Below are 22,989 nucleotides of genomic sequence, written 5' to 3'. Positions count from 1 at the left end.
TGGTAAGGTTCATAGTTTATGGCCGGCACCGTGGCTCAACAGGCTAATCCTCCGCCTTGCGGCGCCAGCACACCAGGTTCTAGTCCTGGTCAGGGTGCCGGATTCTGTCCCAGTTGCCCTTCTTCCAGTCCAGCTCTCTGCTGTGGCCTGGGAGTGCAGTGGAGGATGGCCCAAGTGCTTGGGCCCTGCACCCCATGGGAGACCAGGAGAAGCACCTGGCTCCTGCCATCGGATCTGCGCGGTGCGCTGGCCGCAGTGCGCCGGCTGTGGCGGCCATTGGAGGGTGAACCAACGGCAAAGGAAGACCTTTCTCTCTGTTTCTCTCTCACTGTCTACTCTGCCTGTCAAAAATAAAAAAAAAAAGTTAAAAAAAAAGTTCTTAGACCTTCCTCTTCTGGGCAGTCCACTTTAACCTAAAGGCTCCAAGTCTGCGTCTTTCCCCTGCCTACTAGATGCTTTTCTCATGCCCTTCCTGCCCCTGTCTGTCTTATACCTGCTGGCGGTCTCTAAGACTTACTGCAGTGCTAGTCACCTGTCCTCAGATGTGGCCAGCATCTGAGAATCCACATTTATAATGTTTCTGTTACAATAAATAAAAAGCTTATTTTTTAATTCACTTTTTTTTTTTTTGGAACAGTTAGGGAGAGATGGATCTTCCATCTGCTGGTTCATTCCCCAGATGGCCTACGATGGCCACAATGTTGATATACTGTGTATTTCACTATCAAATGGGCAGCGCTGAGCCAGGCTGAAATCAGGGTCTCCCACATGGGTAGCAGGGGCCCAAACATCCAGGCTGTTTTCCGCTGCTCTTCCTGGGCCATTAGCAGGGAGCTGGGTCAGAGGTGAAGTAGCCAGGACTCACACTGGCGCCCATATGGGATGCCAGCTTCGCAGGCAGCAGCTTTACCTGCTGTGCCACAACACCAGCCCCTGTTTTTATGTATTAAAGGGACCTTTGAGAGTGTGGCAACTTCTAACCTAGAAGATAATGCTAATTCCTTAATCGGGCATAGGAGGCCATCTTCCCAGTGTGCTCCCTTCTCTTCACCACACAAGACCCATTGTTTTGTTTTTATCTGAAAGACAAAGCAATGGAGAGGGAGAGGTTGAGAGATTGAAAACATTGAGATTTTTCATCATTCACCAAATGGCCACAACAGCCGAGGCTGGGTCAGTCCAAAGCCAGGAGCCAGGAACTGCCCTGATCTCTCACATCCTCCTGCCTTCCCAGTGGTACTAGCAGGAAGCTGGATCTGAAGCAGAGCAGCTGGTGCTTGAACAAGGACTCCAGTATAGCAGGCTAGTGTTGTGAGCTGTGGCTTCACCCGCTGTGCCACACAAGCCCCAGGACCAGTTCTGCAGCCTCCCTTCCCCTTTACCCCAATTTGTGGACAGATGCCCTCCCTCTGAGCCAGCTGGGCTTAGAGGTCAGTGTGTGTGTACAGCACGCTGTGCTGTGGTTCTTTACATGATCATGCCCTAGTTCCCTTTCCAGACTTCAAAACTTCTTTTTTAAAAAATATAAATATATTATATATAATGTATATTTTGACAGAGAGGCAAAGAGAAAGGTCTTCCTTCCATTGGCTCACCCCCCCACACACACAAATGGCCGCTACGGCTGGAGCTACACTGATCCGGAGCCAGGTGCTTCTCCTGGTCTCCCATGCGGGTGCAGGGCCCAAGCACTTGGGCCATCCTCCACTGCCCTCCCGGGCCACAGCAGAGAACTGGACTGGAAGAGGAGCAACTGGAACTAGAACCTGGCGCAGGTGCCCATATGGGATGCCAGCGCCATAGTTGGAGGATTAACCAAGTGAGCCACGACGCCAGCCCAATAAATATACAGAGGAAGGTCTTTCATCCACTCTTCACTCCCCAAATGCTTGCAACAACCAGGGATGGCCTGGCCAATGCCAGGAGCTCCATCTGGGTCTTCAAAGCGGGTGACAGAGGCCCAACCACTTGAGCCAATATCTGTTGCCTCCCAATGTTGTAAATTAGCAAGAAGCTGGAGTTGGGAGCCAGAGCCAGGAATCAAACCCGGACACTCAGATGAGGGATGCAGGCCTCACAGGTGGTGTTCTAACCACTATATCAGATGCCTACTCCCAGAACTTTGTCTCATCTACAAACCTTGGGGGTGCTCACTATAGGTAGTTGCTGTTTGTTAGTGAATGAAATGTATGTGGCCTTAAGATCTGCAGGTTGTACATGCTTGCAGTCTAAGCCTTTTTGAAATTGTCTTCATGAAGTTGGAATCATGTTAGAATTCTAGTTATGAAAGGACCTGAGTCACTGGATTTAATCGCTCTCGACGGTGCCTCTCTGGAGGGCTCAGGGAAGTAACCTTGCAGGATTGGGTATTCTGTTGTCCTCACAGCTTACAAAGGGTACCAGTCTTGTCAAGGGATTCCGGCTAAAATGGAGCTCAGTTTCATCACTTCATGGTCATCTTGCAGAGTCGATAAAACTATAAATGGTTCTGGCCATTCTCATGCTGACCTGGATTTTATAGCCTAATCAGAAAGTGAGCCCACACTTTTAGATGTGAGCTGATACCGTAAGTGCCAGTTTTCTTACTTGGTCTGTTTTTGTTGTTTGGTTTTCCCAAGATGATTGGGCATTTTAAACAGGTGAAGCAGACTCCTTAGAGGATTTTTGTCTGTCTGCCAGTGTTTCACGCGTACTGTGTTAGGCATCAGATGTGGAGAGGGAGGTATATTAGAGTGAACAATGGCAGGTTTCTGCCTTGGGCTCCTGGTAGATGGTGATGTTAGTTACTGAGATAGACAACACCAACGGAGTGGTTTTATGTAGGGGTTCAGTGCATGATTCTGTATCCAGGAGCTCTGTTTTCATTCAGTAATGTTGCTCACATCTTCTCATGCCAGTAGTTTATTTTTTTAAAAAAGATTTATTTGAAAGGCAGAGTTACAGAGAGGGAGATACAGAAAGGTCTTCCATCCATGGGTTCACTCTCCAAATAGCTGTAACAGCTGGAGCTGAACTGATCCAAAGCCGGGAGCTTCTTCTGGATCTCCCACATGGATGCAGGGGCCCAAGCATTTGGGCCATCTTCTGCTTTTCCAGGTTGTAGCAGAGAGCTGGATTGGAAATGCAGCAGCTGGGACTCTAACCAGTGCCCATATGAGATGGCAGTGCTGCAGGTAGAGGCTTAGCTCACTACACCACAGCACTGTCTCCTGTATATACTTTTTTTTTTTTTTTTTGACAGAGTGGACAGAGAGACAGAGAGAAAGGTCTTCCTTTTCCGTTGGTTCACTCCCCAATGGCTGCTGCAGCCGGCGCGCTGTGGCCAGCACACCACGCTGAACCGAAGGCAAGAGCCAGGTGCTTCCCCTGGTCTCCCATGGGGTGCAGGGCCCAATCACTTGGGCCATCCTCCACTGCACTCCCGGGCCACAGCAGAGAGCTGGCCTGGAAGAGGAGTGACCAGGACAGCATGTGGCACCCTGACCGGAACTAGAACCTGGTGTGCCAGCGCCACAGGTGGAGGATTAGCCTATTGAGCCGTGGCGGTGGCCTCCTGTATATACTTTTAACAGTCATATTACCAGTACCAGGCTCTGGCTGCTGACTCTAGCTTCCTGCTAGTACAGACCCTGGAAATTGGCAGTGGTTGGGTTTCTGGCTTGTTGCTTTGGCCTGGTCATTGTGGGCATCTGGGGAGTGAACTGTGTATGGGAGCATTTTCTCCTCTCTCTGCCTCTTTTAAAAAAAAAGACCACTTCCCTCCTGGCGGTGTTTGTACCACTCCTGGTGCTTATCACAGCTTTTCGTGTGATTACATCTTCAGCTGTAAAAATAGCAGCTGCTGAAGCAGTTTCTTAGTGGACTAAGTGTGGTTGTTTGTGTTTTAATTTTTTTTATTTGACAGGGAGTTAGAAAGGTCTTCCTTCTGCTAGTTCACTCCCCAAATGGCTGCAACAGCTGGAGCTGAGCTGATCTGAAGCCAAGAGCCAGGTGCTTCTTCCTGGTCTCCCATGTGGGTGCAGGGCCCAAGCACTTGGGCCATCCTCCACTGCCCTCCCAGGCCATAGCAGAGAGCTGGACTGGAAGAGGAGCAACCAGGACTAGAACCCAGCACCCATATGGGATGCAGGCGCCGTAGGCAGAGGATTAACCCAGGTGAGCCACGGCGCTGGCCCCGGACTAAGTGTTTTATATACATCACCAAAAAGCTGATCTGTACCCATTTCATAAATGAGGAAACGGAAGCACTGGTTTAAGCACCTGATCACACAGCCGATATTGATAAACCCCAACTTTTTAAAGAAGTGTTTACTTGAAAGGCAGAGTTAGGACAGATCTGCTATCAGTTGGTTCACTTCTCAGATGGCCACAACCATTGGAGCTGGGCCAGACTGAAGCCAGGAGCTGGGAACTCCGTCTGGATCTCTCACATGGACAGCAGGGGCCCAAGCATTTGGGCCATCTTCCATTGCTTTCCCAAGCACATTAGCAGGAAGCTGTATTGGAAGCTGAGTGGCCAGGAATCTGGCACTTGTATGGGATGCTGGTGTTGCGGGTGGTGGCTTAACCTTCTGTGCCGCAGTGTTGCCTTGAGAACCCAAATTTTTTTTTAAAACTTTTATCTATTTGAAAGGAAGAGTGACAGGGAGGGGGAGAGATCTTCCATATGCTGGTCCACTCCCCAAATGGCTGCAATTGCTGGGACAAAGCCAAGAACTTGGAACTCCAACTGGGTTTCAATCACAGGTGGCAGGGGCCCAAACTTGGGCTATCTTCTGTTTTCCCAGGTGCATTATCAGGAGCCGGGTTGGAATAGAGCAGCTGGGGCGCCAACCAGTACCCATATGGAATGTGATTGTCGCAGGTGACAGTGGCTTAACCACAGTGCCAGCCCCTGAGAATCCGAATTTTTAAACAGCTTTATGAAGATATAATTTACATATCATAAAGTTTTTAATGTATTTGGAGTTATACAACCATCACTATAACTTTAGAACCTGTCATTCAAAAGAAACCTTGTACGCATTAGCCACCTAGCCACCCCTCTAATCTGCTCATCCCCTGCCCCACACAGCTAATCTGCAGATTTGCTTATTCTGGATATTACATATAAATGGGCTCAAATAATAGTCTTTTATGACTGGCTTCTTTGATTTCATGTGTGTTCAGATTTAATCCATGTTGTAGTGGGTATCAGTACTGCCATTCCTTTGTGTTAGAGACAGTACTCCAGTGCATGGCTGTACGCTGAGATCTGAACCTGATCCACCTGGCTCTGTATCCAGCTGCTACTAGTGTCATGTTGATTCCCACGTGTGTCCCACTAGGTTAGGCGATTATTGAGGAAATGCCTTTGTATTTTGGTGTTTGTCTTAGAGTCCCTGAGTACCTTGTTCATAGTGAACATTTAATGTATAAGCAAGAATTCCAAGTTACTTTATCAAGCTCAGGTAGCTCAGTTATCAGCTGTTGCACTGTGAGTGAGTGCAGAGTCTTTGTCGTGTGTAGAAAGTCTCAGTGTCTTCTCTCTGACTCTAGGAAGAAGACGTGGGAAGGCTACAAGATTGCTGGGACAACCAAGAAGCGCCTGCACTCTCCACGTGTAGCAATGCCAATATCTTTCGAAGGATAAATGCCATATTGGATAATTCTCTGGATTTCAGCAGAGTCTGCACTACACCCATAAACAGAAGAATTCATGATCATTTGCCAGGTGATTTAGGTTTGAAAACTCGGATGTTCTAGGTTTGTATATAGAACGCTTCTAGGTAATGCTTGTAGGAGAACTTCCTTGGGAACCTCGTGAAGAGTGGCGTCAGGTCTGGTGACGCTTGTCCCTCTTGTGCTTTACTTTGTGGATTGGAGTGTCTGAATGAAGACTGGCTGAGTAGAGTATAGAAATCTATTACCTGACACACAGGAAGATGGGGTAGAAAATAGGCCAAAGGTGACAGGCGTATTTCTATATTGAAATATCACGTGACTTGCATGTTACAGACTTTAAAGGAGAACAAAACAGATGAAATGAAGTATTTCATGTCACACATAAGCAAAATGTATGTCAGCTTATGATCAATAGGAATGTATTAATGAGATAGTATCTTTTTATTAATACTCAGACTTCAAAAACTAGCGTGCATTTTACGTTTGCAAGATATTATGGTGTGAACTAGTTAGTTTCAGGTCCTCAGAAGCTGCATACAACTTGTGGCTACTGTAGACAGTGTAGCTCCTGGATGTTTTACTGGCCTTTAAGCATAAGTTTAGATGAACCAACATTTAGGTCTCAGGGTGTGTAGGATGCTCCACCGAGGAGTAGAGGGACGAGGGCAGCATCTCCTGTGAAGGTGACTCTTTCCCGAGGAGGTGTGGATATCCTCCATGTTCATAACCTTCTGTGGGTACTGCACCGTATTGTAAGACTGTTGATGGAATTTTTTTCTGAGGTGAAAGAATATATTTAAACATTTTTAGAAGGACCTTGAAAGAATTTGGCAACAACAAGCATTCTCAGAACTAGGACTGATAATTCATGTTTTTTAATTATAAATTCTTAGATTTATTCTTTTTTAACTTGGCCTTGGCAATAATTCCCACAAAGATGCAGGAGTATGTGAGCATCAAATAGCTAAACATTTGAGGGAGAAACTCTTTGAGAAGGAGGCTGACTTGTGGCATCTGTAGAGTTAGTTTCTGTTGACTTTACAGGAAGGCAAATGAGTGAAGGCACACTGTCTCTTCTAACCTCCAGAAAAGTGTGTTTGTAAAGTACGGGTCATGAGCCAGCCCTTTTCTCCACTAGCTTATGCCAAGTTAAAAATTTAGGGTGCCATCTTGGTTCTAATACACGTGTTCTATTTTTCTCCTTTGGGAAAATTGCATGGATTATATTCCAATGAGAATGACAGCACTGGCTTAGGTGTCACTTGGTCACTTCAGATACATTGGAAAGTGTTTTTCAGCGAATGCTAGGTCATTGAACTGTGTGAGGGAAAGGACCCATGCTTGATGAGAGAGGAGCTGTCAGGAGTGTGCATCTGCCATTGGCCTGGGAGCCCGGTGGCCTCGCAGATGAGATGCCAGGCTGTGGGAAGGGTGTTAGCATTGCCCTGGTCTGTGGTTGGCCAGACTGGGGGGTGTTCACTTCTCAGGGCACACATCTAAGAGGTTCGGGGATGAGTGCCTTGAAGAAACTGGGAAACCTGGGTTCTGAGCTTGCTCTTGGGTAGTGAGGTGAAGAGGTCAGTTTTGCCAACTATAGGGCAGAATAATAACTTTCCAGCCTGCCCCCCTCCCCGGTTTCTTATGAGGCTCATGAGAATGCAATACTGCATATTTAGGGGAACTCAAGGGATTGTCAAGGTAGCTTCCACACATACCTAGGCCTCTCCAGCTCTTACCTGAGACTTCAGCCCACCTCTGGGTCCTTGTTCGTGAGTGCTAGAGCAGGGATGTCTGGCCTGTGACAGTGCTGTGGTTTGAATATGATATGACTCCTGAAGTCATGCAAAAATTTAAAGTCAAAAGTTAATGATACTAACAATCTACTCGAGGTGTTTGGGAGGTGGACCTATGGGAGTTCCTTAGGGCTTTTGGGCATGCCCTCAGAAGGTGGCTGTCATCCAGAAGTGTCACTGTAAAAACCCGAGGTGAGCCCAGCCACACTCTGGCGTGGCTAGTGGGATCCTTCCTCTGCAAGTGCTCTGCCATATCATCCAGTGCCCTCAGCCAAACCTGTGGGGCCACCATGAGTGGACTTGAACCTCCACATCTGTAAGCCTGGTAAACATCTCTCCTTTGTAAGTAGCTTGTCTCAGGTATTTGGTTGTAGTAATGCAGAGATGAACAGTACAAGTTAAAAATGTCTTTTCTGCGGTTCTCCCAGCAAGAACCATGTTGACCACACCAGCCGAGATACTGACCTGTAGTTAAGTAAATCAGAATGAACCTTGAGAAATAACCTGAACTTGTACTTCTGGCCCAAAGTAATTTTGTTACCTATGAAAATGATCAGAGCAGTCTTAAGAACCAGATGGCTTATGGCAGCATTACAACTGGGGAAAATTGGATAACGGCAGAAGGTTAAGTAAATCATGGCACTGCCATACCATAGCAGGTTCTGCACCATGAAGTATGTTTGTGGGGGACTGATTAATGGCAGATAAAGATAATCACAGTGTCAGAAATGAAAAAAGAAAATACAAAACAGGATGTCTTTAAGTATCTGTACAGAGAAAGACTAGAATAATACATATGTAACAGTAAAGATGTGACAGCAAATCTTTTCTGTAATCTTTCCCTACTGGTTCTTCTGTAGCAAACCTAGTGTACCAATTTTAAGAAATGGTATATCCTAAACACAGTGTTTTTAATGTTTCCGTTTCCAGTTTGCCTAAAGAAGTCATCCTATCTTATTAAGATTGATTTATTTATTTGAAAGGCACACTTACAGAGAAAAGGGGAGAGACAGGGAGATATTCCATCTGCTGCTTTAATCCCCAAATTACCACAATGGGCAGCACTGGGCCAGGCCAGAGCCAGGAGCTTCTGGCAGATCTCCTATATGGGTGCAGGAGGGCAAGTACTTGGGTCATCTTCTGCTTCCCCAGGTGCATTAGCAGGGAGCTGGATCAGAAGATGAGAAGCCAGGACTCCCAGCAGGTGCTCATGGGATGCTGGTATCTCAGGTGTTGGCTTAATCCACCGGGCCACAGCGCTGACCCTCCTGCTACTATTACGATAACGCTTATCCACGCCTGGTTACCTGTCAGAGTTAAAATCGCACAATTAACTTGTTTCTATGCAGGTATAACCAACGTGCACAGGTTATATACTATTAAAAAGATTTCTCTATTTGAAAGTTACACAGAGAAAGAAGAAAAGGCAGAGAGAGGTCTTCCATCTGCTGGTTCATTCCCCAGTTGGCTGCAACTGCTGGGGCTGTGCTGATCCGAAGCCAGGAGCGTCTTCTGGGTCTCCCATGTGTGTGTAGGGGCCCAAGGACTTGGGCCATCCTCTACTGCTTTCCCAGGCCATAGCAGAGAGCTGGATCAGAAGTGGAGCAGCTGAGACTTGAACCGGTGCCCATGTGGGGTGCCGGCACTGCAGGCCGCAGCTTTACCTGCTATGCCACAGCACTGTCCCTGGTTATATACTATTTATTCTCTTTATTGGAGTGATACTCTGGCTGTAATGAAGTATTCCACTTTTTGCTGTGCAGGGAGTGGCAACAGAAGTACACCCCGCCCCCCTCCAGTGGATAAAGCATTAGGAAACGCTTTGAGTGAAGAGGATTTGAATTAGATTTTTGAATAGAATTAAAAATATTTCATTGTAACTGGTTATTGAGTGCTTTTTTTTCCCCCTGTTACCCCAGAATTGGCCATTAGGACCCAAAGCTGAGAATTAAGAAGTGTTAAGTGACCTGTGGTATAATGAAAGCCCCCAAGAAGTGGGGCCAGATACTTGCCCCGGGGCTTGCCAAAAGGCCACAGAGCTGTCCCTGTGGCCACAAACATCATTGCAGCCTTTTCCTGGTCTAGATAAGAAGCCCGTGGAGGCTGGCGCCGTGGCTTAACAGGCTAATCCTCCGCCTTGTGGCGCTGGCACATCGGGTTCTAGTCCCCGTTGGGGCGTCAGATTCTGTCCCGGTTGCCCCTCTTCCAGGCCAGCTCTCTGCTGTGGCCCAGGAAGGCAGTGGAGGATGGCCCAAGTGCTTGGGCCCTGCACCCGCATGGGAGACCAGGAGAAGCACCTGGCTCCTGCCTTCGGATCAGCATAGCTCCGGCCGTAGCAGCCATTGGGGAGTGAACTGACGGAGGGAAGACCTTTCTCTAACTCTGCCTGTCCCAAAAATAAAAAAAGTTGACAAACATGGAAGTTGTGACCTCCTGTGGCTTACCAGGTGCTGCAGAAGTCCTAAGCTTTCTGGCCAGTAGCTCACCAAGAAGGCCCTTGTTGCGTGCAAGTGGTGGGGCTGGAGGGGCCGCCCAGAGTGAATCTGCTGCCCATGCAGCTGTGTGGGGATCTTGCACACTGCTCATGAGAGGGATGCCTGCCACCTAGAGGGCCCTCACTCATCCTTTAAGCCTCATGTCTGCTGAAATGAACTGTAAATGGACATGCCACTCAAGCAGCCTGAGCTGAGTTCTCGTAACTGAAAAGATGTGAAAACTGGTAAGATTTCCTAAGGGTGGGTGGGGAGGTGCAGATGCAAGTACGATTATGACTGGGGGCAATGGCGGGAGAAAAAGGTGTCATGTTAGTCACTGAGACGAGACTTCTCTGTAGCCAGTTAACAGTGTGGAGGCTTAAAGAAGGAATTGATTAACCAGAGTAGTTTGGAGTAAGATTTGAGACTGACTACTAAAGGTTTTCCCTTTTAAATTAAAGGATAATAGATGTACAGGAAAGTGTGTATCATAGGTTAAGAATGCCGACCTCCTCAAAACAAACCCAACACTGTGACCCACACCCATATCTAAATGGTCTGCTGACTTTTAATTTAGAACCAAAGAATTGAATAGTTATTACCTACTGTTGCATTTTTAGCTAACATGAAGTCTTTTTTTATTCTGCAGACTCATAAATAGTGTCCAATTATCTAAATTATCTGAAGAGTTATTCCAAAGCACGGTTTAATCCGTTCAGTTCCAGCTAGCAGATGATTCACATTACTCTCAGGCTGTCTTATTTTGTGTGGAATTTTAATATATGGTTTCAACAGTTAAATAAGATTTAATTTTTTATTGAAGTATATATAGAAAGGATGGAAGTATAAATATATTCACAGAATTTTCACATACCAACAGCATATTTTTTTAGAAAACTTTTATTAAATAAATTTTCAGAAGTACAACTTTTGGATTATAGCAGTTTTCCCCCAATAACCATCCTCCCACTCGCAAACCATCCCATCTCCTACTCCCTCTCCCATCCCATTCTTCACTAAGATACATTTTTAATTCATGTACAGAAGATCAACTTAGTATATACTAAGTAAAGATTTCAACAGGGTGGTACCTACTTGTTCAGCTCTAAGAAATGCTGCCAGTTCCCATGGTGGTTGTACCAGTTGACACCGAAGTAGGGTGTGAAGAATTGGGTTTTCACTATTCTCACCAGCAGTTGATGCTGATTTTTCATTGTGGACCTCTCGGCGAGTCTGTAGTAATATCACTGTTGGGATTCTGGTTTTAATTTTCATTTCCCTGAGATGACGGATGCAGTGGGCACCTTTTCTTGTTTATTGGCCTTTGGATGGCCTCTTTCCTGAAGAGCCTTCTGTGCTCGTTTTTTCTTCAGGGCTACCTACCTTTTTCTTGTTTACTTGTACTAGTTCTTCGTTCTGCATGTGTTATGTATCTGTATTACAAATATTGTCTCCCATCTCTGATTTGCCTTTATACTGTTTTGTAAAGATTTATTTATTTGAGAGAGAGTTACAGACATAGAAGTCTTCCATCCACTTGTTCACTCCCTAAGTGGCCGCAATGGCCAGAGCTGAACCGATCCAAAGCCAAGAGCCAGGATCTTCTTCTGGGTCTGCCACATGAATGCAGGGGCTGAAACACTTGGACCATCCTTGTGCTGCTTTTCTTGGCCATTAGCAGGGAGCTGGGTTGGAAGTGGAGCATCTGGGACTGGAATCGACGCCCATATTGGATGCCGGCATCACAGGTGGAGGCCTGACCTAGTATGCCATAATGCAGGCCAAGGTTTATTTATTTGAAATGCAGGGATATATAGAGAGAAGGGGGGAGAGAGAGCGAGCTTCCATTCTCTGATTCACTCTCCAAATGGCCACAATGGCAGGGGCTGAGCTAGGCCAAAGCCAGGAGCTCCTTCTGGAGGTCTCATGTGGGTGCAGGGGCCCAAGTACTTGGGCCATCTTCCACTGCTTTCCGAGGCATGTTAGCAGGGAGCTGGATCAGAAGTGGAGCAGCTGAGCTGCAAACCACTGCCCACGTGGGATACTGGCACTGCAGGCAGAGGCTTTGCCTTCTGTGCCACAGTGGGGCCCCTGCCTTATACTCTTACTTGGTATATTTTAAATGACAGAAAACTCAAATTTGAGTGAAATTATGATTTAATAACTTTCTGCCAATATGTTTCATAGTTTGTGTCCTCTTTAAGTAGTGTTTGCCTATTTTATTCCAAGGTCATGAAGGTAGTATATTTCAAAACTATGACCCTCCCCCCATGTTTAGATTGGCAGCCTATCTAGAATTTAGTCTGCATAGAAGGTCAGGATTCTTCCTTTTCTGTGTTAATAGCCAGGTAGCACCATTTTGGGCACAATTTTTTGCTAATTGCATTACAGTGTCCCCTTTCTCATAAGTCAAGTGTCTGTGGATGTGTGGATCCCTTTCTGGAGTCTGTTATCTTCCATTGATCTTCTTACCTGTCTTTGTCTTAGAGTTCTGCAGTGAAGTCCTCCATCTCTGATTCTTCCTGATCTTTGATTCTTAGCTGTTATCTTTGCATTTCCATAGATTCTGCCCATCAGTCTCCCACCCCCAAAACAAATGATTTCCCATGGTTGTTGTGAATGGGATTGTATTGATTCTATGAATCAATTTGTGGATACTTGAACTAGAAGGCTTGTCAATGTATCAGTTGTAACTTGGTGTAACTGTTGCATTATCAAGTGTTAATTTTTTTCAGTGTTCTGTGGACATCTCTTCTACCCTTCATACATTTCTGGCTCCAGGTCTTGGTGGGTGTTTGTTGTTTTCGCTCTTAGTGTCATTCTGTTTGCTGCTGTGACAGTCCTCTCCAGAGCAGGCTGCTGAACTGGGTATGTCATTTTGGACATTTCAGTCCTTTTCTCTTTTTAATAAAACTAAAAATTTATTTGGAAGATGGACAGAGAAAAATGCCCACGTTGACTAGGGTGGGCTGGGACTGCCTCTAGGAGCCTGGAACACAATCCAGGTCTCCCATGTGGATAGTAGAAACTCGGACACTTACGCTGTCACTGCTGCCTCCCAGGGTGAAGCAGGACGCTGGAGCGAGGAACTGAATCCACAGACTTGGATGTGGGAAGCAGGCATCCTAACCGCTAGACTAGACACCTGCTCCCAGGGTCCCTGATGTGCAAACCAAGCCCATGGCATTCTGACTCCTAGGTACTTCGTAGTTGTGGGATATAAGTGTGGTGTTTTTTGTCGTTAATGAGGATCTGTGGGTTTTGGAGGATGTAGAGAGATTTGTATTTAGGTAGTTGCCAATTTTCTTCCTGTAGGAACTAAGAAGTCTGTTCTTGGCGGGGGGGACTCTTAGGTCCACACATGTGTGTATGTATATGTTAACATATATGGCTGTATCTGAGGGGACTTTAAAAGGTTTGCAAAATAGAATTAAAAGGTAAAAAATACGAACTGCATTCTTCCTCACAAGCTTCATCAAGTTCAAGGTACTTCTGTAATTTATGACACCAGGCATTTAGTCCATCCCTGAGCAACTGAGGCTTCTGGGAATTTGGGCAGGCCAGTGCCGTTTGTTTTATAAACTGATGGAAAATGGATGCCCTTTAAAGATTAATAAAGATTAGGAAACAAACCAGAGGGGCTGAATCAAGACTGTAAGGTGGCTTCCTAATGACTTCCTGCAGAAACTCTTGGAAAATTACCCTGGTTTGAGTGAGGCAGGAGCAGTATTACAGTGGAGAACCTCTCCGAAACTTCCCTGGGAAATTTTCTGATAAAGCTCTGGCTTGCTTACAACACTCAGAATAAACAGATAGTCTAGACCTTCTAGACCTTCTAGAAAGTCAACAAGTAAAATGCCTGGAGCATCCCAAAAAACTGTTGCCGTGACCTGTGGTCCCAGTTGGTCTGCTCTTGCTGGAACTGGGCCCTCCCACCTCCTGGTGTGGCCACTGCTTTAGTTGTGCTTGGTCTTCAAGCTCGCACTGGCAAAGCCAGGTTTCATTCCTGGAACACTTGTTAAAAGCATTTCTTCCGACTCACGAGATCTCCAGTGAAAGCTCTGTTCTTGTCCTCGGCTGATGCAGTCACAGCAGTTTAGGCTCCCGTGGTTCTCTCGGCCTTCACTTGTGCGAGCTGAGCTGGTTGACATGCCGGTGTGCTTGCTGCCATTTCTGCTGCTGATCGTTGGTCTTTCATTAAGACGGGAACCAGATTCTCCCCACAAAAGGACAGGGCCGCTCTGTGGCAGGCTTTGTTCCCAGCATCACCCTAGTCCCTCTCTAAATGACTTGTCTGTAGACTGCCGATTCTTTCGGGGCTTTGTCCTCAGAAACTTCTGGTGAAGCACAGTGGTGGTAGCAGTCTTCCACGGAGACGCCACCGTAAGTTTGATTTTTGCTGCCTCAGTCTTCGCAGAATTCACATTGCGCTGATAGGTGTTCTTTCCACTGATGTGTCCTCCTCCTCAGGACCTCAAGCTGGCTCCTACTCAGACATGTTGTAACAAGTCAGTACAGTTTGTTTTGATGCAAAAAAACCTTGTGTTTTCTTCATAATACACAATTCCTGGGAACACTCCGAAGATCCCTCACACACCCCAAAAATTAACAGTGTGCATGCCTATTAGAATGTTTACAATTAAGCCGAACCTTATCAAGAGATGGCAAGGATTGGGAACTGAAAAACTGCTGGTAAGAATTCAAATTTGTGGCCAGCGCCACAGCTCACTTGGCTAATCCTCCACCTGCAGCGCCGGCACCCCAGGTTCTAATCCCAGTTGGGGCACCAGATTCTGTCCCGGTTGCTCCTCTTCCAGGCCAGCTCTCTGCTGTGGCCCAGGAAGGCAGTGGAGGATGGCTCAAGTGCTTGGGCCCTGCACCCGCATGGGAGACCAGGAGGAAGCACCTGGCTCCTGGCTTCGCATTGGCACAGTGTGCCGGCTGTGGTGGCCATTTGGGGCTGTACCAATGGAAGGAAGACCGCTCTCGCTCTCGCTCTCAACTCTGCCTGTAAAAATGAAAAGAATTCAAATTTGTGTAACCACTTGGAAAACAATTGGGCAGATTCTTGAAATTTTAAATGTTTACCTATTAAGTGGCCTAGAAGTTTCACTTTTAAATATTTAAAAATTTAATCTTGAAGTTAAGATATCAAGACAGAGTTCCCATCTGTCAGTTCATTTGCAAAATGTCTGCAACAGGCAAAACCGAGTTGGAAACTCGATCCAGGCCTCTGATGTGGGTAGCAGGAACCCAGTTATTTGAGCCATCATTGCTGCCTCCCACAGTCTGTGGTAGCAGGAATCTGGAGCCAGATATCAAACCCAGGTACTCTGACAATGGGATGTCGGCATCCCAAGTCATGTGTTAACCCACTAGGTTATATGGCCATCTGCTTTGTTTCCATTTTCTTTTAAAGTAAACTTGTTTATAATAGTTCTGATTTTATAGAAGGAGTGACAAAGAACTCCTGTACTTTCTGTACCATACTTCGCATTTGTCACACCTGATGGTATTGGTACTATAGTCCATATTTGTTTTTGGTTTCCTTAATTTCTACTTAATGTTCTCTGTATTTGGATCTCATCCAGGATACCACATTACTTTGTGTCATCATGCCTGCTTGGGTTCTTTTAGACCATGCCAGTTCTCAGACTTTCCTTGTTTTGATCATAGTGAAGGTTTTGAATAGTACTGGTCATGCTTGAGAAGTCATAAGTCTGTGCACAAAGGTGTACACACATGTTCATAGCATCCTTATAAATAGCCCCAAACTGGAAACAGCCTGAATGTCTAACGACCAGTGAATGAATACACAAATTGTAGCATGTCCATATGGAGGGATACTACTCGGCAGTAAAGAGGAATAAACTATTGCTGTTTGCATGGATGAATCTTGGGATAATAATTCTCAGTGAAAGAATCCAGACAGATTTACACTGTGATTCCATTTTCCGAGAGTTCTAGAAAATGCCAGCCTGTAGCAACAGAAAGCAAATAGCAGTGGTTGCCGGGAGAAAGGGGCCCAGAGAAGGGGGTTTGGGTGGGATGTGCAGGGGTGTGAAGGAACTGTTGGGGTTGGGGATGGTGGATGTGTGTGTTACCCTGATGTGTTGGTTTCATGAGCCTGTATGCAGGTAGAAACATACCAAGTTAAACACTTTCAGTATGTGCCATTTATTGCATGGCAATAATGCCAATAAAGTTGTTAACAATTCTTAAATAGTAGTTATCTGAGTAGTAGGATTTGAGTGCACATTTTTATTTAAGAGGGAGAGATCTTCCATCTGTTGGTTCACTCCCGCAAATGGCTACAAAGGCTAAGTCTGAGCCTTGCCAAACCAGGTGCTCCATCCAGGTTTCTTATATGGGTAGCAGAGGCCCAAACACCTGGACCATCTTCCACTGTTTCCCCTGGCACGTTACAGGGAACCTGGATTGGAAGCAGAACAGCTGGGACCTGAATTTGCTCTCCGTATGGAATACCCATGTTACGAATGGCAACTTAACCCACTGTGCCACAGCATCAGCCCCTAAATGAGCATTTTTGGGGCTGTTCACTTGTAAATACTTCAAAGAAGAAAAGCATTAAATCATACGAATCATTTGTTTTTAACAAATATTAAGGTTTTGATATACCTATTTCAGACCTTTGTTCAGGTAACATAAACATCAAAGAAAAATTCCGTGCCTAGGTCTTTTCACTTTGACCCCTCTGAAGTGTCTTGCCTTAATCTGTTTCTATACTTTGTATGTTTTGTCCTTGAACAACATTTTATGCTTTACTGTCTTATGGGAATTAAACATACTTTGAGGAAAGTGAACAATTAAAGTATGTAACTGAGTAAATTTTCACAAAGCAAATGTATCCAAGCTCAAATCAAGAAGTAGTGTTACTAGCACCTAAACAAACCCCTCATGCACCGTCATGCCAGCACTTGTTTTCTTCCCACGACGCCTTATTTAGAATGTGTGCATGTTGGTATTTCCAAGTCAAGTAGACACATTTTAAATGTCATATAGTGGTAGTTTACATAAGTACCATATACAAGGTATTTGTCCCTTTACTGGTAAGTGTTCAGATCTATTAGAATATTTGCTGTATAAACATTTTGGTGAATTTCCCTTGTTTACATTTCCTTGTGTACAAGTAATGAGTTACTTCTGCAAATGTATCCAGATGGAAATTTCAGAGTGATATGGATTTTTAAAACTCATGGGAAAATGGCAAATTTCAAATTTTGAAATCCACAAATACTTTTTCATAGTAAGTACTTTCCATGAGCTTTTTGAAGTTCCCTTGCATTGTCTTCAAACTTAAAGTTGCTACTTTTTATTTTAAAGATTTATTTACTTGAAAAGCAGAGTGACGGAGACACACAAAGATCTTGCATCTGCTGGTTTACTTCCTAAATGGCCATGGCAGTCAGGTCTGGGCCAGGCTGAAGCCAGGAGCCAAGAACTTCATCCAGGTCTCCTACATGGGAGGCAGGGTCCCAAGTTGAACCAACTTCCACTGCTTTCCCAGGTGTATTAGCAGGGAGCTAGATAAAAAGTGGAGCAGCTGGGACTTGAACCAGCTCTCATATGGGATGCCAGTGTTGCTGATGGCAGTTTAACATGCTGTGCCACAAGCCACAGTGATTACTCCCGCCTCCTTTTTAAAGATTCATTTATTTGGGGGCGCCAGATTCTGTCCTGGTTGCCCCTTCCCCAGGCCAGCTCTCTGCTGTGGCCCGGGAGTGCAGTGGAGGATGGCCCAAGTGATTGGGCCCTGCACCCCATGGGAGACCAGGAGAAGCACCTGGCTCCTGGCTTTGGATCAGCGTGATGCGCCGGCCACAGCAGCCATTGAAAGGTGAACCAACGGTAAAGGAAGACCTTTCTCTCTGTCTCTCTCTCACTGTCCACTCTGTCAAAAAATAAATTAAAAATAAATTAAAATTTAGACAAAAATATTTATTTATTTGAAAGGCAGGGTTAAAGAGACAGATCTTCTGTTCACTGGTTTTACTTCCCAAATGGCCACAATGCCTTGGGTTGCGCTAGACTGAAGCCAGGAGCCTGGAACTCCATCGGGGTCTCTTACCTGGGTGGCAGGAGTCCCAGGTACTTGAGTCATCTGCTGCCTTCCCAGGCACATTAGCAGGGAGCTGGATCAGAAGTGGAGCAGCTGGGACTAGAACCAGTACTCATTGGTATGAGATGCCAGGGTTGCAGGGGGCAGTTTAACCTGCTGTGTCACAATACCAGCTGCATTTAAAGTTATTTGAAAGGCAGATATCTTGCATCTACTCATTGACTCTCAAGTACCTACAACAGCTAGGTTTTGGATCAGGTTGAAACCAGGAGCCGGGATCTCCATCTGGGTCTCAGCTCCAAATACCTGAGTCATTAGCTGCCACCTCCCAAGGTGGGAATTGGCAGGAAGCTGGATTCAGAGGTGGGGACTGAGACGCAAACCTAGACACTCCAGTATGGGATACAGACATCCAAGTGGCTTCGGAACCAGTGCACCAAAGGCCTGCGCTGCTGATGACTTTCAAAATGGATTTTGCTGGCGCCGCGGCTCAATAGGCTAATCCTCCTCCTGCAGGGCCGGCACACCGGATTCTAGTCCCGGTTGCTCCTCTTCCAGTCCAGCTCTCTGCTGTGGCCTAGGAGTGCAGTGGAGGATGGCCCAAGTGTTTGGGCTCTGTACCCGCATGGGAGACCAGGAGAAGCGCCTGGCTGCTGGCTTCGGATTAGCCTGGTGTGCCGGCCACAGCGGCCATTGGAGGGTGAACCAATGGAAAAAGGAAGATGTTTCTCTCACTGTCCACTCTGCCTGTCAAAAATTTTTTTTTTAAGAAATGAGTTCACAATTCTGCTAGGATATTGTGAATTTTTCTCCATCTTTATAGGCCCTAGCTGGGTATTGTCATATTTCCAAACGTTGGTCTGTCAGTCTGGTTTTGTTTGAATTATAAAATATCTTCCACAGTTAGGACATGTAGTCCAGAAATCCTGCTGGCCCATGCTGTGTTCCTTGAGATTCCATGTGTGTTACCCCATTGCAATCACTGACTTAGATGAAGTTGCACAAGGAATAAGCCCCTGCTATGCCGCTGATGACAAAATTGAGTGTTGTCTGGCCAGAGATGCCCTGCTCTTACTCAGAGGCAGCTTGGCTGTCCTCTGAGAATTTAACATTCTCCCTCCTCCCATGTCCTGTAGTCTAGCTCTGTGGGATGGGGAAAGGTCCTTCATGGCTCTTCCCTTTTCTGTTGATTACCTGCTGTATGACATTGTAAAAACATACTTTCCGAATGGGAGGGTAGGGAACAGTTTTGGAAAAACGATCACCTTGCCATTTCATAATAAACCTACCAAAAATGGAGAGGGGGCATTGGACATAATGACCTGAAAACAGTCCTGTCTGTGCTGCTTACTTGCTATGGCCTTAGCCAATTCCGAGTTTGTTTCCTGAGCTGCAACACAGGGGTAGTACCCGATCATAGGAGACTTGTTGAAATAAACATATGTGTCGAAAACCTAAAGTAGTGCATGTGACTGCATCTGCTTGCTTAAATGGTGTTTGTGTGCTGATGTGGGTCTATAAAGAAGACAGTTGTGAGAGCATTGCTAGGGGAGAGAGAGAGAGGTCTTCCATCTGCTGGTTCACTTCTCAGTTAGCCACAACAGCCAGAGCTATGCTGATCTGAAGCCAGGAGCTTCCTCCGGGTCTTCCCATGTGGGTGCAGGGGCCTAAGGACCTGGGCCTTCTACCACTTTCCCAGGCCATAGCGGAGAGCTGGATCGAAAGTGGAGCAGCTGGCCCCTGTATGGGATCCTGGCACTGCAGGTGGCGGCTTTTACCTACGAGGCCACAGTGCTGGCCCCTGCAATCCTATTTTTCTTCTGTACCTTTTTTTTAACAACCCAGATAATCAGTGCAGTGTTAAAGAGAAGTAGTAAATAATAGACATCCGTGTCTAGTTTCTAGCCTTGAGGTGGGGGAGGTTTGCTGGAGTGAAATTTCACATTAGAAGTGCTCAACCTTTATCTGATTAGGGAACTTTGTTTCAGAATTTTGTGACAAGATTTTGATTTTTTTTAATTTCTAATAACTGTTAGATTATTTGTATTTTTTCTGCCTTTTTTTTTAATCTCTATAAATGTGGCAGTAGCATTCAGGATAGAATCCCAAAGTAAAACCAATATTACATTCCTAGAATAAATGCAAGTGTTTTTTGAGAAGCAGACACAGCAAGCAGGCTGCCTATGGGTTTAGTACCCAGATAACCGGCAGTAGTCAGCTGGGCCTGGACCAGGAAATAGAAGCGAGCTGGGAACTAAGTCTGAGTCTGCCGCGTGAACAGCAGGAGCTCAGCTACTGCTGCCTCACAGTGTCTGCAATAGCAGACGACGAGTCGGGAGCCAGAGCTGGAACTCAGGATCCCAGCACCCCAGGATCGTAGGTAAGCATCATAACTGGCATCGCAGTTGCTAGGCCAGATAAATGTTCACATTGTGTTCCTTTTAGTATGTTGATGAATTTAGTTTCAAATGTTGTCTTTAGGGTTTTTATGTTCAGGTGTGTAAGAGATTAGCAAGTAATTCTTAAAGTATCCTAGGTGTCGATTCATGTTAATTTCTTGAAACAAATCAGGAAGTTCTTGTATCTTTGTTCTTTGGAAGAGCTTGCAAAACTGTATAGTATTCTGCCTTTTAATTTTGGTGAATGTACTGTTAATGCTGTATGATCTCAGATTTTTTTTTTGGCCTGTTGAGGGAAGGTCTTCTTTTTTTTTTGACAAGAAAGGTCTTCTTTCCATTGGTTCACCCCCCAAACGGCCGCTACGGCCAGCACTGCGCCAATCCAAAGCCAGGAGCCAGGTGCTTTCTCCTGGTCTCCCATGCAGGTACAGGGCCGAAGCACTTGGGCCATCCTCCACTGCCCTCCTGAGCCACAGCAGAGAGCTGGCCTGGAAGAGGAGCAACCAGGGACAGAACCCGGTGCCCCAACTGGGACTAGAACCCAGGTGGCTGGCGCCACAGGTGGAGGATTAGCCAAGTGAGCCGTGGCGCCGGCCCGACGGAAGGTCTTTTTAAAATTATAATGCGTTCAATTTTTTTTAAACTTTTATTTAGTAAATATAATTTTCCAAAGTACAGGTTATGGATTACAATGGCTTTTCCCCCCAATAGCTTCCCTCCCACCTGCACCCCTCCGATCTCCTGCTCCCTCTCCCATTCCATTCACATCAAGATTCATTTTCAATTATCTTTATATACAGAAGATCAATTTAGTATGTATTAAGTAAAGATTTCATCAGTTTGCACCCACACAGAACATAAAGTGTAAACTACTGTTTCAGTACTAGTTATAACATTACTTCACATTGGAGAACACATGAAGGACAGATCCTACATGAGGATTAGTACACAGTGACCCCTGTTGTTGACTTAATAATTTGACACTCTTGTTTATGGCGTCAGAAATCTTCCTAGGCTCTAGTCATGAGTTGCCAAGGCTATGGAAGCCTCTTGTGTTCGCTGACTCCGATCTTATTTAGACAAGGTCATAGTCAAAGTGGAAGTTCTCCCTTCAGAGAAAGGTACTTCCTCCTTTGATGGCCAGTTCTTTCTACTGGGATCTCACTCGCAGAGATCTTTCATTTAGGTTGGTTTGTTTGTTTTGTTTGTTTTTTAGTTTAGTTTAGTTTTTTGTTTTTTGGGTTTTTTTTTTTTTGCCTGAGTGTCTTGGCTTTCCATGCCTAAAATACTCTCATGGGCTTTTCAGCCAGATCCAAATGCCTTAAGGGCTGATTCTTAGGCCAGAGGGCTGTTTAGGACATCTGCCATTCTGTAAGTCTGCTGTGTATCCCACTTCATATGTTGTGTCGTTCTCTCCCTTTTTGATTCTATCAGTTAGTATTAACAGACACTAGTTTTGTTTGTGTGATCCCTTTGACTCTTAGACCTATCAGTGTGATCCATTGTGAACTGAAATTGATCACTTGGACTAGTGAGATGGCATTGGTACATGCCACCTTGATGGGATTGGAATCCCCTGGCACATTTCTAACTCCACCATTTGGGGCAAGTCTAATTTAACATGTCCCAAATTGTACATCTCCTCCTTCTCTCTTTCCCACTCTTATATTTAACAGGGATCACTTTTCAGTTAAATTTCAACACCTAAGAATAAATGTGTGTTAATTACAGAGTTCAACCAATAGTATTAACTAGAACAAAAAAAATACTAAAAGTGATAAAGTATTAAATTGTACATCAATAGTCAGGACAAGGGCTGATCAAGTCACTGTTTGTCATAGTGTCCCTTTCACTTCAACAGATTTCCTTTTTTGTGGTTGGTTAGTTGTCACCAATCAGGGAGAACATAAGATATTTGTCCCTTTGGGACTGGCTTAATTCACTCAGCATGATGTTTTCCAGATTCCTCCATTTTGTTGGAAATGACTGGATTTCATTGTTTTTGACTGCTGTATAGTATTCTATAGAGTACATGTCCCATAATTTCTTTATCCTACTGTTGATGGGCATTTGGGTTGATTCCAGGTCTTAGCTATTGTGAATTGAGCTGCAGTAAACATTAATGTGCAGACAGCTTTTTTGTTTGCCCATTTAATTTCCTTTGGGTAAATTCCAAGGAGTGGGATGGCTGGGTTGTGTATGGTAGGGTTATATTCAGGTTTCTGAGGAATCTCCAGATTGACTGATGTTGATTCTTCCAATCCATGAGCATGGAAGATTTTTCTATTTTTTGGTATCCTCTTCTATTTCTTTAAGATTTTGTAATTCTCATCATAGAGATCTTTAACGTCCTTGGTTAAGTTTATTCCAAGGTATTTGATTGTTTTTGTAGCTATTGTGAATGGGATTGATCTTAGCAGTTCTTTCTCAGCTGTGGCATTGCCTGTGTATACAAAGGCCGTTGATTTTTGTGCATTGATTTTATATCCTGCTACTTTGCCAAACTCTTCTATGAGTTCCAGTAGTCTCTTAGTAGAGTTCTTTGGATCCCCTAAATAAAGAATCATATCGTCTGCAAA

The 22,989-nt window shown here is 45.2% G+C and overlaps 1 protein-coding gene across 6 annotated transcripts in view; it reads left to right on the top strand.

Moving 5' to 3' along the window:
- The window catches only part of CPEB1 (cytoplasmic polyadenylation element binding protein 1), a 115,945-nt gene that overhangs the window by 22,180 nt on the left and 70,776 nt on the right, over nt 1-22,989 (top strand). For 3 of the 6 annotated variants that reach the window (XM_062206309.1, XM_062206310.1, XM_062206308.1), the window contains exon 2: nt 5,539-5,713. The exons of 2 other annotated variants lie outside the window; for them this stretch is intronic. The gene's annotated coding sequence lies outside the window, so the exon portion shown is untranslated. Of the gene's footprint in view, nt 1-5,538; nt 5,714-22,989 lie in introns of those variants that run through there. One more of the 6 variants, XM_062206307.1, reaches the window with a different exon arrangement.

Source organism: Lepus europaeus, chromosome 11 (genome assembly GCF_033115175.1).
Source record: "Lepus europaeus isolate LE1 chromosome 11, mLepTim1.pri, whole genome shotgun sequence".
NCBI lineage: Eukaryota > Metazoa > Chordata > Mammalia > Lagomorpha > Leporidae > Lepus > Lepus europaeus.
This window is presented reverse-complemented; position numbering and strand designations above follow the sequence as displayed.